At 42.0% G+C, this 15,921-nt stretch overlaps 1 protein-coding gene across 6 annotated transcripts in view; it reads left to right on the top strand.

The window, feature by feature from the left end:
- The first annotated feature begins 210 nt into the window (after positions 1 to 210).
- The window catches only part of RGS6 (regulator of G protein signaling 6), a 479,670-nt gene continuing 463,959 nt past the window's right edge, over positions 211 to 15,921 (top strand). For 2 of the 6 annotated variants that reach the window (XM_010976565.3, XM_064486089.1), the window contains exon 1: positions 215 to 656. The gene's annotated coding sequence lies outside the window, so the exon portion shown is untranslated. Of the gene's footprint in view, positions 657 to 15,921 lie in introns of all 6 variants that reach the window. The other 4 variants (XM_010976566.3, XM_010976567.3, XM_010976555.3 and 1 more) reach the window with 3 other exon arrangements.

The raw sequence follows: 15,921 nt of genomic DNA on the forward strand, positions 1-15,921 counted from the left end.
CGCCTCGCCCCGCCCCGTGCCCCGCCCCTCGCCCCGCCCCACGCCTGTCGGAGCCCAGGTGCCGGCGCCCAGGTGCGCGCGGCGCGGGCTGCAGCTCCGTCCGACACCCGACAGCGGGCGCCGCTGCAGCAGCTCCCGAGCGGCGGAGCTGAGCGGCTTCGCGAGTCGGGGCAGCTCCTGCGCTCGGCCCTGCTCAGCGGCAGGAGCTCCGCTGGGGCGCGGGGTTCCCAGAGCTGTGGGAGCGGGCGGGCGCCGAGGGGGCGGACCAAGCTCGCGGACCCCGCCGGCCTGGGGCGCGAGAGGCGGGCGAGGGGCGAGCGCCCGGGAGCGCGAAGGGCGGGCCGCCCTAGCGCGCCGGAGACACCCGAGCGCCCCGCGCTCTGGCACCATGCGACCCGCCGCGCCTCCTCGCCTGCCCCCGGCTTCCCTGTCCGCTCGCTGAGCGCCGGCGCTCGCCACCGCGGAAACTCGGAAAAGCAGGCGAGACGTTGGAGAGCCGCGCGGGGACGGACCGAGACGTCCCCTCCGCCCTCAAGAGGCTGCCGGCCACTCGATCCCAGGGCTCCTCTAGCTTTACCATGAACCTGGCGCAAGCTTGGCGTTAGGAGAAATCCAGAAGCCGGAGGGGGAGTCAAGGCAATTCTTTGGTTGCTAAGGTAATTGTAGTTGTTATAAAAATGGGCAGGAAACAAATGGGGGGAAAGATGCTTTAAAACGGTATGTCCCTCACCCGCAAATTTATGTGCGTCGACTTCATTTCATCTCCTGGGTGTGGGTGCTTGTCCATTTCAGATACGCGTGTGTGTTTGTGTACGTGTGCGTGTGTGTGTGTGTGTGTGCAGTTTGGGACTGTAGAGGCGCGAGCTTACATAAGTGGTTAGGCAAGCTGGCGTGTGGAGTTGTGTGGGATGGGTGCAGGTCTGCATATAAATCATGTTCCTGGGTTTCTGGGTGTGAGGCGCTCACCGGCCGGGGCGAGCTTGCAGAGGGTACGTGCTTTTAGGTACTTCCACTCTTCTGATCCTGTGATCACAGGTAGGACGGCTTTACCTCAAAAGCGGACGTTCATTAACTTTTTCTCTAAATAAGCTCGCCCATTTGTGGTTTGGAAGCAAAGAAAGCGAGCGGTGAGGTGTAGGGGGCAGGGGTGGGCGGTGAGGTCGGCTGTTTGGGGACTGCGGCAGGAAAGGGACCGGTAGGTATTTGCTCTTGGAGGATGACAACTAGACGGGTTGCCTGAAGGGACCATGTTTACAGACACTGTCAGGCTGCGTAAGAAGTGGCCTAGTGAGACAGGGAAGGGAAGTGACCCAGAAAATTTAATTTTGTTCAGAATGAAAGCTGTTTATTATTATTATTATTATTATTATTATTATTATTATTATTATTATTATTATTATTATTATTATTATTATTATTATTATTATTATTCGATGGAATAGGAACGTTATTTCTCTCTTGTGGAAAGGAGTGGCATTTCTTTGCTACAAATTGAAGATATTCTGGGTCATGCTCTTGGCTTGGAATTGTTTCCTCAGCATTTATCAATGCTCACTAGCTAGATCTGCAGGTAGCTTTTGATCAATACCTTTTAGCAGTCCCAAAGTAAAACTGCAAAAATAAGCAGTAATGGGTAAAACCTAACACTGGACCCTTTTCTCAGCAGCGGGAGGGGGATGAGAGATGGAAGAATAAGAACTAGGCTTAAACATGTCTGAATGGAGTTAGAGACTGAGGTTCAAGTTTGTGTGTGTTCTGTCAAAAAGTGTTAGACCGAAACTATTAGATTTGGCTTAATAGGTAAGGCTTTTTTATAGGTCAGTTTTCACAGGTGGACAGGTAGTTTATCTGGAGTGGGCATGGAGGGGTTGGTGAGAAACTTTCTGTGAGTTATATAGTCTTTATATTCTTTATTCTTATTATTAATTTGTTAATTTTGCAATGGGTGGGGTTGTCCTGTGAGAAAGCAAGTAGAGGACTGAGAGAAATTTGAGAGTCTTCAGAGATACACCTTTGTAAGCAAAAGCTCGCATGCTGAACAGCGAAAACAAGATGATAAATTCCGAGTTCCCTGATACGACTGTCAAGCTAAACTCCTGTGTAGATATGGTGATCTTACATGCTGTAAATGTTGGGATATTACTATATATATATAATATATTGTATATATGATACATATATTTCACCCCAGACAATTTGTCCTTCCCTGTAAGTGTCTGTAAATTCTAGGAATGTCAGTTATCGTGAGGCATTTTGATGAGGTAGGTAGCGGCTGGCATTTCCTTTTCCGTAATAATTACATTTGTTCTTGACTCTATTTCCCTGTCTCCTTTAAGAAACTTTAATTAACATGCACTGAGTTTATACTGCTGAGAGTTTCAGTAAAACAATGCCAGGTTTTCTTCAAGTGACAAATTTATCTTACCAAATGAAGCAGTACCACAATGTTTTTGTGGCAGAAATGTCTCTTTAAATGAGGTAGTCTTTCTTTTTGATTTGTGGAATGAGATAGCCAACATAGATTTTTTTTTTAATGGGCAAACATTTCTTGAGAAAGAAAAAAAATTATGATTATTGAGGACAAAGAAATTTGCTAGTAATTTTGGATGTCTTATTCTCCACAGGGACAGAATTTTATGTGAAAGTAGGGTCACTCTCTTTCTTATTTCTCTGATATTCTCCCATGAATTTTATCCCCTGAACTCTTAAGACTTTGCCAGGAATTGCCAAACCTTCTGTTTTGTGCCAGGGTTAAACATCAGGGAGATGTGAATAAGGAGCCACGTGTCACATCAATGTTTTTCAAGAGAGATGCTCTCAGAGGTCTCAATACTAGGGTTCATTTTTCCTTTAGCTTCACAGTTAGCTTGTCTCAATTCACAGTGCTTTGAACCTAGGAAAGCATTTAACCTCTTCATTTGCAGTGCCAGCTGGAAGGAATATATTTACTGAATTTCATCTCCATGATAACAAATGGCATGATGTAAATAATTACTACACACACACTATCCTACTGTATGGAAATAAATAGAATTACAAAATAAACCTTTATGATGAGTGATACGGATGTCACATTTCAAAAAACAGTTTTTACTGTTTTCTTGATTACAAAAGTAATAAATAACCATTGGGAAAAATTCAGGAAAATACAAAGGAGAAAAGGAAGACGATTGGTGATTCTCCCACAGAAGGTGAACCGCTGTTGACATTTCTGCATGCTGTCTATTCTAGATTATATTTTGATTACATTATTCATTGTGTTTTTACTCTTCTTCTGACCCCCCCCCCCCCCAATTTCCAAATTGTAAATGGAACTTGGATGTCTGTTAAAGGTCTGGAGAATGACTGCTAGTTTATTGAATGGCTTCGATAGATCAGATTTTAACTTTTGTTAGTGGCCTTTATTTTCAAGGAGAGTAATTTCTCTGTTTTTCTGTTGTCTTTGCAGATGAAAACAAAGGTTTGCACTTTGGATGGGCAATGCTTGGGGCTCTCTCTAAGATTTAGGGATTAAAGCATCAGAATAGAAATAGAAAGAACATTGGTCATGCAGGAGTCGGGGTGGTGGCAGGAGACCTGAGTTTTGGTTTTAGTTCCTCCACCAACTCCTCACCTGTCTTTAGGCCTCTGGGCCTCTTTTCTCAAAGGACAGGTGAGACTTTTAGATTTAGCTCAATAAGCTAACCACATATTTGTTGTTTTGACATTTGATGAGGATGATCTTTGTTTGAAGCAGGCTTTTTCAAGGGCAGATGGCTGGAGGGGGGGTCACCCCCAGAGTTTCTGAGTCAGTTGGTCTGGGCTGGGGCCTGAGAATTTACATTTCTAATGTAATGATCCTCGGATGATGCTGATTATGCTGGTCTGGGGACCACATTGAGGACTAGATGGTCAGTTCCTTGGGCACAGAAACACTGTTCTTTACATCCATCTGCCCCATGCCCAGCAAGGTACCTGCCAGCAGGTGCTCAGTAAACATTGGTCAAATCAATATCAGTTTTCTCCACGGGTGAAAAACTTTCCGAAGTGGTCAAGATAAAAGAAATATCCATTCTAGAACTTGGAACCATTAAGTCTGTAATAAGAGTAATAATCAGTCATGAAACCCAGTTCTTCTGACTGCAAGGAGAGCTAAACTGCTTACAAGTAGGCAGTTAAAATGAACATTAAACTTAATGAGTTACATTAAGTAACAACTCAGAGTACCTGCTTGAGATGTTACAAACCACAAAACTTATCCAACTCTTCACCGTGGCCTCCCTAAGACCCGTAAGAGGCAATTCATTTTCTACCACACACACACTCCAAAAGGCGGGAGGAAATTCTCTATTAATTATCCTAACTACCAAGGCAGGGGTAAAGCAAGTAATGGCCCAGACTCTTCCCTCTCGCCCCACAAAAGGCAGAACAATGTTCGTCAGAGCATCTTGACCATTTTCCGGGGTAGGTCCCCATCTCGTGACTGAGGAAACAAGAGAAGAGGGCATTGAGTTGCATTCGCTAGCTGGCAGGTTCCGGCTGGCTGGCCATGGCCCCAGTCAGAATATGTTGGTCTTCCTTGTGTGGCTACTTTTTGACTAGAAAACTCATCCTTTTCTTCCGCTCTGGTGCTAGAAACATAGAGTGCAGAGGACAGCCATTTTTATGTCCGGAAACTGAAAAATGTGTAAATATTTGAGTATGAACAGACTAGACGCTTCTATAACTGAGGCTATTCAAATGATTTGTGATGAGACAACTGTCTTGGCTTTTCGAAATACGTAGGTAAAACCTTCAAAAGAAAAAGCCACTTTTAAGTTTTTGTACAGGAGAGCTCCCTTACTCACTGGTATCTGTCCTACCCCAGAGGCTGTTTTCTTGTGCAGGGGGAAGCCTACGTCAATCAGAGCCTCCTGAGATGCGAGCGTCCTGTATGCATGTGGACAGGCAGTAGCCCTCCGAGGTACAGCACTCGGTCCAGGGCAGCCCCGAGCCCACACAGAACTGCGAGCTTGCTCTTAAAGTAGCACCACAAGCATTTTAAACCCTGTTTATTGTGTTTCTGAACCTCAGTGTCCTCATCTGTAAAATAAAAATAAAATATACCCGTCGAGTATATGTGGCGTAGGAGGAAACAGGATGCCGTGCATCAGCGCACTGGGCGGAGCAGGCTCAGGAGCTGGAGGAGATGGGCCTTGTTACACCACACTCGCTGTTTTCTGATAATTTTGATAATGAGTTGTTGGTTCGCAACCCTAGGAGTTCCCTTGGTGAACTCTGAAACTGACCCCATACTGGGAGGGCAAGGAAACCAAAGAAAGAGGCGAGCGCTCCAGGTTGGTAGGTGGTAGGCGTAATAAGCAAGGAAACTTACACCAGGAGCTTGTCTCGGGTGCTGCAAGACCAGTGGCTCTCCACACGCACCTGCCAGAACCGTAAAAACTTACGTTTTTTAGGTCTATATTTATATTTGAGTCCCTAACTGGGCTCAGCTACGTCTTCAGTCCAGAGGGTTTCAACATCTTACTCTCTCAAGGCTACGTCTTTGCAGGTGGCCCTCCTGGGACGGTGGCCAGAATGTACACTTCAAGGGCAGGGAGGAGTGAAGAGCCCCCCTGGGCCCAGGTCCAGCTGGCAGGTCAACTGAAGGTACATCCTCTCCATGATCTCTGCCAATGTCAGTCTGTTGGGAAGTAAGTATTTCAGGGCAATGGTTTCCAGCTTTTTTCTGTTCTGAGGACTTGCTGTATCAGCCCCGCATTTGAGGGACGCCCAGTTTCTGGGAGAGTCTTGCTCTGTAGTTCTAACACTGGAGTTGAGAAAGCAAGTGGCTGAAACTCTACATGGAAAGGCAGTGTGAGAATGATCTTCTTTTGTGGCAGCCAAAGATGTATCTGTTTCCTTGAGCCTAAAGGCCATGAATCCCCAGTTGAAAGAGAAGTGGAAAATCGGGGCTGTGGCTGTATTGACACCTTTTGTGCCAGATTGTGACCCGTGCCTGGGGCAAGGCCCTGTGCCGTTTTCCTCAATTTCTTTGGTGTATCTTCCAGTGCTTGGCACATGTAGGGGTTTGGTAAATATTTGCTGACTTTTTGACTTGGAGAGTGACCACTCTGGGTGGTTGAAAATGGAAGGAAGGATGGACTGACATTGGTGCAGATGTGTGGACTGGACCAGGTGTGGGTGCAAGGACCTTTCTGAGTGTGGATGTGGGGACTGGTCTGGGTACAGGTGCATGGACAGGTACAAGTGAGGATGTAATGTGCAAATGGTTGTAACCCCCATTCTAAATGTTTGCTTGATTTTGCCTGGCCAGATCCACCTGATTCATGATATAGTGAGGCTGTCATCCTAGTTTGTAATTATACATCAATGCCCTGTCCCACTGGGCTATGGTCTATTTTGTTTTTGTTTTTAACCATAATTTTATCCTGCCTGCATCAAAAGGCAACACACATAATAAATACTTGAGAAAAATTGGTCTCCTAAACCGAAAGTTGCCCAGCCTACAGAGCTATGGATCTGTCATAGTGATGGATTGATCTTGTAAAATACAAGTCAGCATTTGGAAAGCTTTTTGTAGATCAAAACCGTTTAATAAGAATTAGGTGGTATCACTTCCATTTTACAGATGAAGAAACTGAAGCTGAAGAAGAGGTTCAGCCACTTCCCTAGGGTCAGATCATTACTGAGTGGAGAAACCAAGATGTAAATTCAGATCTTATCTGACCCCAAAGTCCCAGGACTCTGATACATCACAAGGTCAGGGATAAACAGAGACCCTTCCCTTGAGCTCATTTCCGTTGTTTTGGAGACACGATAGAAATAATTAGAAGATAAATAAAGGATGTTAAGAGACAGTTTTAGAAAAGAATGCATGGAATTTTGCGAGTCAGATTAAGTAGCAAATAGATGATGAAAGCAGTAAGTACTGCCCAGTACAGAGAGGGAACATTGTATGATCAGACCTGGGAGAGAGGCTTTGGGAAATAGGCAGAAATTTCATAGGTGAGGAGAGGGTTAACAGTAAGCTTTTCAGGTGAGAGATGTTAATAATAATAATTGGTTGTTAAACCAATTGTAGTTGGCTTTCAGAGTAAGAATATTGTAAAATCTTCACATCAAGAGTCATCCCAGACCATTCTAGCAAAAATAGTAACTTCTGCCCCTTTGTAGTGCTCTTTTTTCTGCTTTATCTGCTCTAGTCTTCAGAGGTTTATCACTGTGACATTGCACTAGATGTATTTATTTGTTCTCTGTCTCCATCCACTAAAATGTACATTCCCTGAGAGCAGGGACTCGGTTTTATTCTGTCTTGTAGCTTCAACATCTGTCACACATTTTTGTTCCTAGTAATTGCTTAAGAGCAATTTGTGGAATGAATGAAAGAAGGAAAAATCCTTAGAAGAGGGGTTGCAAACTCAACACAGAGCCCGTTAAGTAAAGCAGATGAGTGAAACAAGGGGGGTTTCTTTCACAGTGGTAACGTAATTTGTGTTTTTCCATGAAAAACATGCCCTGTTTATGTGTAAAACACATAGAAAGTTTTTATTCCCAGAAAGAAACGTATTTATACCCAGTGTTCTTGAAAACTGGGGTGCTCTGCCCCGTTTTTGATGGAGACGCGGGTACCGGATAACACTTTTCTTTTTCCTAAAAGCCAAACAGCCACAAACAGTGATGTTGAGTGGCACCTGGTGCTGGACCTCAGGATTGGGAGCATGACGGAAGGTGAGGACTGTGTTAAACCAAAGGGTATGTGCTGCTCAGAAAGTCCTGTCGTCATCCATTTTTAAGCCATTTTTAACCACTAGCAATGAGTACCAATTAGAAAAATATATGGATCTATACTGCCCAATCCAAGCAAAACACTTGTTTGAGCTGACTAGGTTTTTTTCTGCTCGTGACCTCTATAGAAGAAAGACAACAACTTAAAAAAAAAAATCCTGTGTGTTTTTCCCTTAGGCTGCTGTGTAAGTGCTGCTGTGTTTAGATTCCAAACCAAGCAGGAAGCTGCCATTATATTATTTTGCTGACTATACATCCTAAAACACAGACTGATTCAGCAGCTGGTCAAAATAGAAAGGATGCATTCACAAAGAATACATTTATTGATTACATTTAAGTTTTTTTTTTTTGTTTTTTTTTTTTGGGTGGGGGGAAGGCACTTTACCTTTCAGAATGGCAGGTAGTTTAGGGGCTTGGCTGCTGGTTCCTGTCTGTAGCCAAGAGTATGTGACGTTAGACAGAGCAGGTTAATGCCATTGATCTGCGTTCTCCCCAGGTGCAGAGTAGGGCTGAGAAGCTGTGACTGCTTGGAGGGCATTCCTGAAAGAATGTTGCTGGAAATCTGAGGTTTAGTCCGCTCTTGGTTGGGGTGGGGGTGGCGTGAGGCGGGATAGTGTTTCTGCCTCAGGTCACAGTTGGTCCAAGGCCTCTGCTGTTCTTCGCTCCTTGTCCTGCTTGTCCACACTGACAGTGGTCCCACTATTGAAGACCCTTTTTTAGATGATGTTTAATCAGATATGGTTCCTGTTTTCAAGAGGTTTAAAATTCTGTGGTGGCGGGTGAGGTGGGGGGAAGATGGAGAAACAGAATGTGGCAAGACAGGCACGTATACCTGGCATGGGGGAGGGGTTACTTCCCCCTGGGGATTTCACTGAGGATGAACTGGACTTTGGAGGACCAGTGCATTTGGAGTCTGTAGAGATGCGGCAGGGGACAGAGATGGCCAAGGTGTGCTTGAGGCATTTTAGTGTAAGTAAAAGGACAGAGGTAACAACACGTGCAAAGAATTTTTAATACCCCTCTACTGCGATTCAGTAAAGACCTTGCAGGCAGAGAAGTCTGTGCTGATGAACTTAGAACTTAAGGGGAAACGGATAGGGGAAGTCTAGGTTGTAAGCAAAACTGTTGACTTAATATTTATGTTTAATGAAAGTAAAATGAGAAAACAAAGTAGACTGAATGACATTTTCCTCACCTTATGTTGGTATTGGAGATAACCAAACAGTGAATTTCTCGTTACTTCTCACTACTTTCCAGGTCTCTCCTGTGCAGTGAAAGGCTTGTAGGTGGTTTTGCTTTATTACAGTCAAAGCACAATTCCCATGCAAACGGGCATTTCCCCCCACCATGTCAGGCTCTCCGTCCAAACGTTCAGTGCCTTTTAGACTTGCAGACTGAGAGGTTGACCGCTGACTCCCAGATCTTCCTGTGGCTCAAGGGTAAAGTGGATCCATCTTAGGATGAACTTTATTTAACTGCTTGGCATGACTGATTGGGAAGTTCTCAGATGTCTCACCCCAACGCATAGGGTACTGAGCTTCATGCCAAAGCATATGCTGTCAGTTCCAGGCTTTCGTTTCTTTGGCTTCCTTTAGCTCTCAAAAGCTTCTCTGCAAAAACCACTTCCCCAGCCTGCCATCTGCCTACAATCCCGCTCCCCCACTTAAAAAAAAAACAACAAAAAAAAACCTGTTTCTAATCTCTAGTTTCTTATATTTTCTAATTATCCTTAACAGGAATGACCAGTTGGCTACCAAAAGTGCATTTGGGAGTAGGTTGTTTTAAGTTATTGGGAATTCTTGGTTGCATTTCCTGTGGTTGAAATTGGTCATGTTGTTGGTTATATGAGGATAAATAGTAATTGACAAGACTAGAAATGCAAACTGGTGCCAGTGTCTTGAGAGATTTGAATGCCTCATATATAATGATGATGATGATGATAATAATGGTGATTCAGAGCTCTCTTGGATGTAGACAAAAACCAAAACAACTGCACTAAAACAAAATTCAAACCAATTTATCAAAAAAGAAATTTGTCTGACTCATATATCTGGGAACTCAGTCATGGTTGGATCCAGGGACTTAAGTGACACCATCCGCACTTCTTACTTGACCTCATTGTCTTGACTTCCTCCTTCCACGACACTAGAGGAAAAGAAGGTGGTCATTAATCTCCCTCCCCTCATATCCTTTCAGCCCAGTCCCACAGGGAAGAGACTTTCTTTCTTCCAGTGTTCTTATCTCAGTCTCAGGGAAGGACCTTGACTGATCCTGTTCAGAGTCATATGTCTACCTTGGTCTAGTCAGTGTGTCCAGTGATATGGCATGTTCTGCTGAGGACAGTTCACAGCCCGTCTCTCTCTATCAGAAGAAGTAAAATTAATATATATTTATACTGGGCGTATATATATATATATGTATGTATGTATTGGGCAATAGGATATAGTAACTGCCTCAATCTTTTAACCTGGCTGAAGGACTTTTGCTTTTATTTGCTGGGCAGTAGAAAGTTATTAAGTTATTAAGAACAAGTGCAAAGTATTTCAACTACTCTTTGGAAATTCTGAGATATTTTGTAAGAGTTGGAAGACTTTCACTGTCCAAAATAAAGCTTTTGGATAATGTGAAAGATTCCTCCAGTTGTATGTTTCCAGTCTTGTTTCACTTCTATGCCAGCTCTCTCATTCAGTGACTGTTGCTCCTGGTCTATGCCTAGGGGTGACTGTGTATGTATACAGCAGTGGCAGACACAACCTCTGGCTCCTCCATCATCCCTGCAACCATCTCCCTGCAATTATATCACTTTTTGCGTGGCTGTACCTGAGATGGCTCGAGTGCCACCTTGAGAATCAGAGTTGCTGTATCTTTTACCCAGAATATTTGTCCTCTTTACAGGAAAGTACACAAATCATTGCTCAATGAATTTTCAAACAGTAAATACATCCATGTTATCACTCCCAGATTAAGATATAGAATATTACCATTCCCCCAGAAACTACCTCATGCGTCCTCCCATTGGTACGACCTGCCTCACCCTTTCCCCAGTGGTGACCACTAACCTTATTTCTAACACCACAGCATTCTCATTTTTGAAATACATGAAATATATATGGAATTCTATATATATGTATAACTCTATGCACAACATTGTTTGAGAGATTCATCCATGACGTGATATGTGGCAGTACTTTATTTTTTTTTTACTGCTGTCTAGTAACCCATTCTGTAACATTTCAGCAACTGTTTATTCATCTATTGTTGGTGGGTGTTTGGGACATAGTAGTTAGGGCTACTATGAATAATGCTGCTATAAACATTTTTGTGTGTGTTTTTTGGTGTACATGTGAATGCATTTCTGTTTGATATGCACCTGAAACCATGTCTGGGATATGGGGACATGTGTTCAACTTTGGGAGGTCCTTACAAAGAGATTTCCTAAGTGGTTGTACCAGTTTATACTCCTATCCCCAGTTTCTGAATGTCTCAGTTTCTTCACATACTTGTCAACACTTGTCAAACTTTTGAATTTTAGCCTTTCTCTTAGATCAATTAAGAATAAGAAAATATTATTTCTGCCTGGTGAGCTTTATGAATAGATCTTTCTTTTGTGAAGTCTTACTGTCTCCAGAAGTGGAAAGGCCTAATATTGCGACTCCAAGTATATGCACTATGGAGTCATAGTGGTGGTGCCTCCCTGTGATTTCAGTTTGCTTTGGTGACTAATGATGTTGTGACTTTTTAGTATTTTTTAACACTTTCACTTAATCTTTTGTATGTAGACAAAGTTTGTTGCCTATTTTTCAGTTGGATTGTCTATCTTTGTCTTACTGATTTGTAGGAGTTTTTTTTAAAAAACAGATTCTGAATACAAACATTTTTTACCCGTTATATGTGTTTAAAATGTCTCTTCCTATTCTGTAGCTTGCCATTTGACCCTCTTTTGATGACTAGCAGACTTTACTTTTAATAATCCACTTTATCAGTCTCTTCCTTTATGGTTAATGTTTTCTGTGCCTGCTTAAGAAATTTTTGCCTACCCTAAGGGTGATGGAGCGGTTTTCCCATTTTACTTTATAGAAACCCTATTTTTTGCCTTTTATATTTAGATAAAAAAATCTGTGGCATAAGAAGGAGATCTATATTTATTTTGTTTTCCATATGTATAGCCAGTTAACCCAGCACTACTTGTTGAAAAGTCTCTCCTTTTCCACTGCTCTGAAATGTCATTTTTGTTATAAATCAAATATGTGATCACTTATATGTGGGTCCCTCTCTGCTTTCTAGCCCCTTCCACTATTCTGTTTGCCTGTCCTTCTACGATACCACACTGTCTTCATTAATATAGCTTAATAATAAGTCTTGATATCCAGTAGAACATGTTCTCCAGCTTTGTTCTAATTTAAGAATACTTTGGCTATTCTTAGCCATTTGCATTACTGTGTAAACTTAAAAATCATCTTTTGATGAGATTTTGGTCACATTAAATCCATAATCCAAATTGGGAGTAAATTAATGTTTCTAGAATGTTGACTGTTGCAGTTCATTAACATGGCATATCCCTTCATTCATTTGGAGCTTTTATTTCCGTCAGCATATCTATGTTGTAAGCACATCATACACGTTTCTTTAGATATTTTCTCAGTATTTGAAGGTATTTGATGTTGTTATAAATGGCATTTTTTAAAAACATCATTTTCTGAGTGTTGAGGGTCTATAAAAATACAATTGATTATTCTTAAATATTGATCTTGTATCCATCCAGTGGCTTTGCTAAATTCACTTATTAATCCTAATAGGTCTGATAGGTAGATTATTATAGATTTTTCCACGTACACACTCAGATGATCTGTGAACAGGGAGTGCCTTTTATTTCCTTCTCCTGCCTGTTGCATTGGCTGAGACTGCTAATGCAACGTTGGATAGAAGTGGTCATAGTGGGCATCTTTGTTTCATTCTAAATCTCAGTGGGAAAGTTTTCAAAGACTCAGTCACTATACTTGTTTTTAAATGACCCCTTATCAAATTAAGCAAGTTCCCTCACATTCAAAATTTGCTCAGCAAATGTTCATGAACAGATGTTGGATCTGACCAGATACCTTAAAGCAATGTTGCATGGACTGTCCGCTCACCTCTGCACGTCCCTTTTCTCCTGGATCTGGGTCCCACATGTCCTCATTGTCTTGGGAGCTCTCCCTTTAAAATTTTATCTAACTTTTCCAGTTGTTCTTGAGAGTTGTTGCGTTGGAAGCTAGACCTTTGCTGTAGGGAACGGTACATTCTAACTGTACTATTTTTGTCTTCCATCTACATAATATAAGTAAAACCATAAAAAAGACCCTCAGGAACCTATTCAATTGTTATTTCTTTGACCTATATTATTTCTGCCTGGTGAGCTTTATGAATAGATCTTTCTTTTGTGAAGTCTTACTGTTTGCAGAAGTGGAAAGGCCTAATATTGCGACTCCAAGTATATACACTATGCAGTCACAGAAGACGCCCTATTTAAATGCCTAGGTGTAGAGTCTAAAGATACTTCTTAAAATTTTTTAAAAAAGAAAGAAAAAACAAAATCCCAAAAAGTAAAACTGATATTCTTTAAAAAAAAAAAAAAAGCCAATAGGAGTGCTTTTCATCTTGGGTCCCCCAGGAACATGTCATCCTCTTCATCTCTTAGTCATCCCATTCTTGTGTATAAAAATTAGCAAAGCTTCTCTGTCACTCCTACTTCTTCTCTAGCAGTCGTATAATCTTTCATGTGAAATAGGGGGATAATAAAACGTCACTTCTGCAGTGCCTAGAGTCAGTCGCATTAGTCAGTAGTATTAGATGCTGTGATCTTAGAACCCATATTTACAAAACGCAAGTCCTCTCTTGTGAGAGGACATGCACTTGGGATCTGAAGGCCGGAGTTTTAATGCTGGCTCTGTCACTGACTGGCCAGATGACATTAGTGTATAACTCGATCTCCCAGGCCTTGGTTTCTGCCTCTGAAAAATTGAGTGATTGAGCTTGTTCAGAGCACAGAAAATTTTTTATGTAAAGGATCAAATACTAAAGACTTTGAGCTTTGTGGGCCACATGGTGTCTGTGGCAACTGATCAGCTCTGTCACTGTAGTGACAAGCAGCCAAGGCAATACGCAAACAAATGGGCGTTTATTTACGGACACAGGAATGTGATTTTTATACAATTTTCATGTGTCATAAAATATTATTCTTCTTTTACCTTTTTTCAAACATCTAAAAATGTAAACACCATTCTTAGCTCTCAGACCGTACCAAAGCAGGCAGCGGGCTAGATCTGTCCCATGGGTCCTAGTTTGCTGACCCTTGAGCTAATTGGTTGTCAGGGGCTATTCCAGAGCTCTGTTAGGCAGAGGCATGCTAGTCTTCTTAAAACTATTTTTTTCCTGTCCCCATGAACACCGTTCAAAAGAGTCTTTCTTACTCCTTTCTCTTAGATCAATCAAGAATAAGAAAATGAAAGATCTGATTTTCCCTTTATTTCTTCTCTGATGCTTGCTCTTTTTTTGTTTTTTGTTTTTGGTAGATCCAAGTTTCCGACCTATATAATTTTCCTGCCTTAAGAACGTCTAGCATTTCTTGCAGGGCAAGTCAGCTAGTGGTGAATGTACTCAATTTTTAATTGTCTGAGAAAGTTTACTTTTCCTTCACTTCTGAAGGATCATTTCACTAGATATAGACTTCTAGGTTGGTGGGTTTTTTTTTTCTTTTCTTTCCTTTCAGTGTTTTAAGTATTTGACTCTACTCTCTTACTTGTATGATTTCTGAAAAGAAGGACCCTGTAATTCTTACCCATGTTCTTCTACAGGTAAGGTTTTTTTCCCTCTGGTTTCCTTCAAGATTCTCTCTTGCCTTTGATTGTCTGCAGTTTGAATATGCTATGTGCAGGTGTAGGGTTCTGTGTTGTGTTGTTTTAATGTATCCTGCCTGGTGTTCTCTGATCTTTCTGGATCTGTGCTTTGTTGAATGTCATTAACTTTGGAAGGTTCTCAGTCATTATTCCTTCAGATATTTCTTCTTCTCCTTTCTCTTTCTTCTCTTCCTAGCACTCCAATTACACTTACGTTATGCCTTTTGCTATTGTGCCATCATTTTTGGATGTTCTGTTCCATTAAACATTTTTTTCTCTCTTTTTTTCAGTTTGAGAAGTTTCTTTTCACCTCAAGCTCACTGAATCTTTCCCTGGCTTGTTCAGAATCTACCAGCAAGCCCATCAAAGGCAGCCCTCATTTGTTAGTGTTTTTGACTTCCAGCATTTCCTTTTTTAAGGAGTTTTTTTTTTTTAAAGTGTTTCTATCTGCTTTCTTTACCATCTCTTTTTCCATTAGAACTCTTAAACATGTTTAATCAGAGTTATTTTAAATTTCCTATCTGATCATTTCAACACCTGTGTCATATCTGAGCCTGTTTTTCATGACTGTCCCTTTAAATTGTGTTTTTTCTCTGCCTCTTAGCATGGCTTATAATTTTTTGTTGAAGGCCAAACATGAGTTATATCAGATAATAGGAACTGAGGTAACCAGGCCTTCAGCATGAGGTTTTATTTAATTTGGTCAGGAGTTTGGCTGTGCTTAGTGTTTGCTGTAGTTGTAGCTGCTAGAAGCTTCAGATTCTCCTCATGTTCTTGTTTTTGCCTTCTCTTTTGACTTAAGGTTTCCCTATATACTCCTCAGAGAGTGAGTGTCTTAAGCTGTAATCCACTGTTATTAAACTAGAGCTTGTTGGGGTGGTGGTGGGGTACAAGTAAGGAGCAGTGTTCTATCACCTTCCAATTAAGAGCAAACATGGAGCGACTTCCCTTTAGCAACACTTCCCCTGTTGCTATGGAGGGAAGACCAAGTGCATGGTGGTGGAGGTGGGGGTGCCAGGAAACTGACATAGAAGGGGGGGGGGGAGTTGAGGATATTTGCACGGGAGTGATTATGGGTGATTGTAATGATGGAACCAGGGAGAGAAGACAGGGAAGGCAGAGTGAGGAGCAGAAAGGTGTGGGTTAACTGGAGTGAATGTCTGAGTTTGAAGAATGTCTCCAAGCTGACCTGTTGAAAAGTCTGTGGGTGTTGGAGTGAGTCCTGGATCAGAGTTCTAGTTTCTTGGCTGATGAGCTGTTTTACTTTGGGCAAGTGACCTGT

This window comes from Camelus dromedarius, chromosome 5 (assembly GCF_036321535.1).
Source record: "Camelus dromedarius isolate mCamDro1 chromosome 5, mCamDro1.pat, whole genome shotgun sequence".
NCBI classification, from domain to species: Eukaryota; Metazoa; Chordata; class Mammalia; order Artiodactyla; family Camelidae; genus Camelus; species Camelus dromedarius.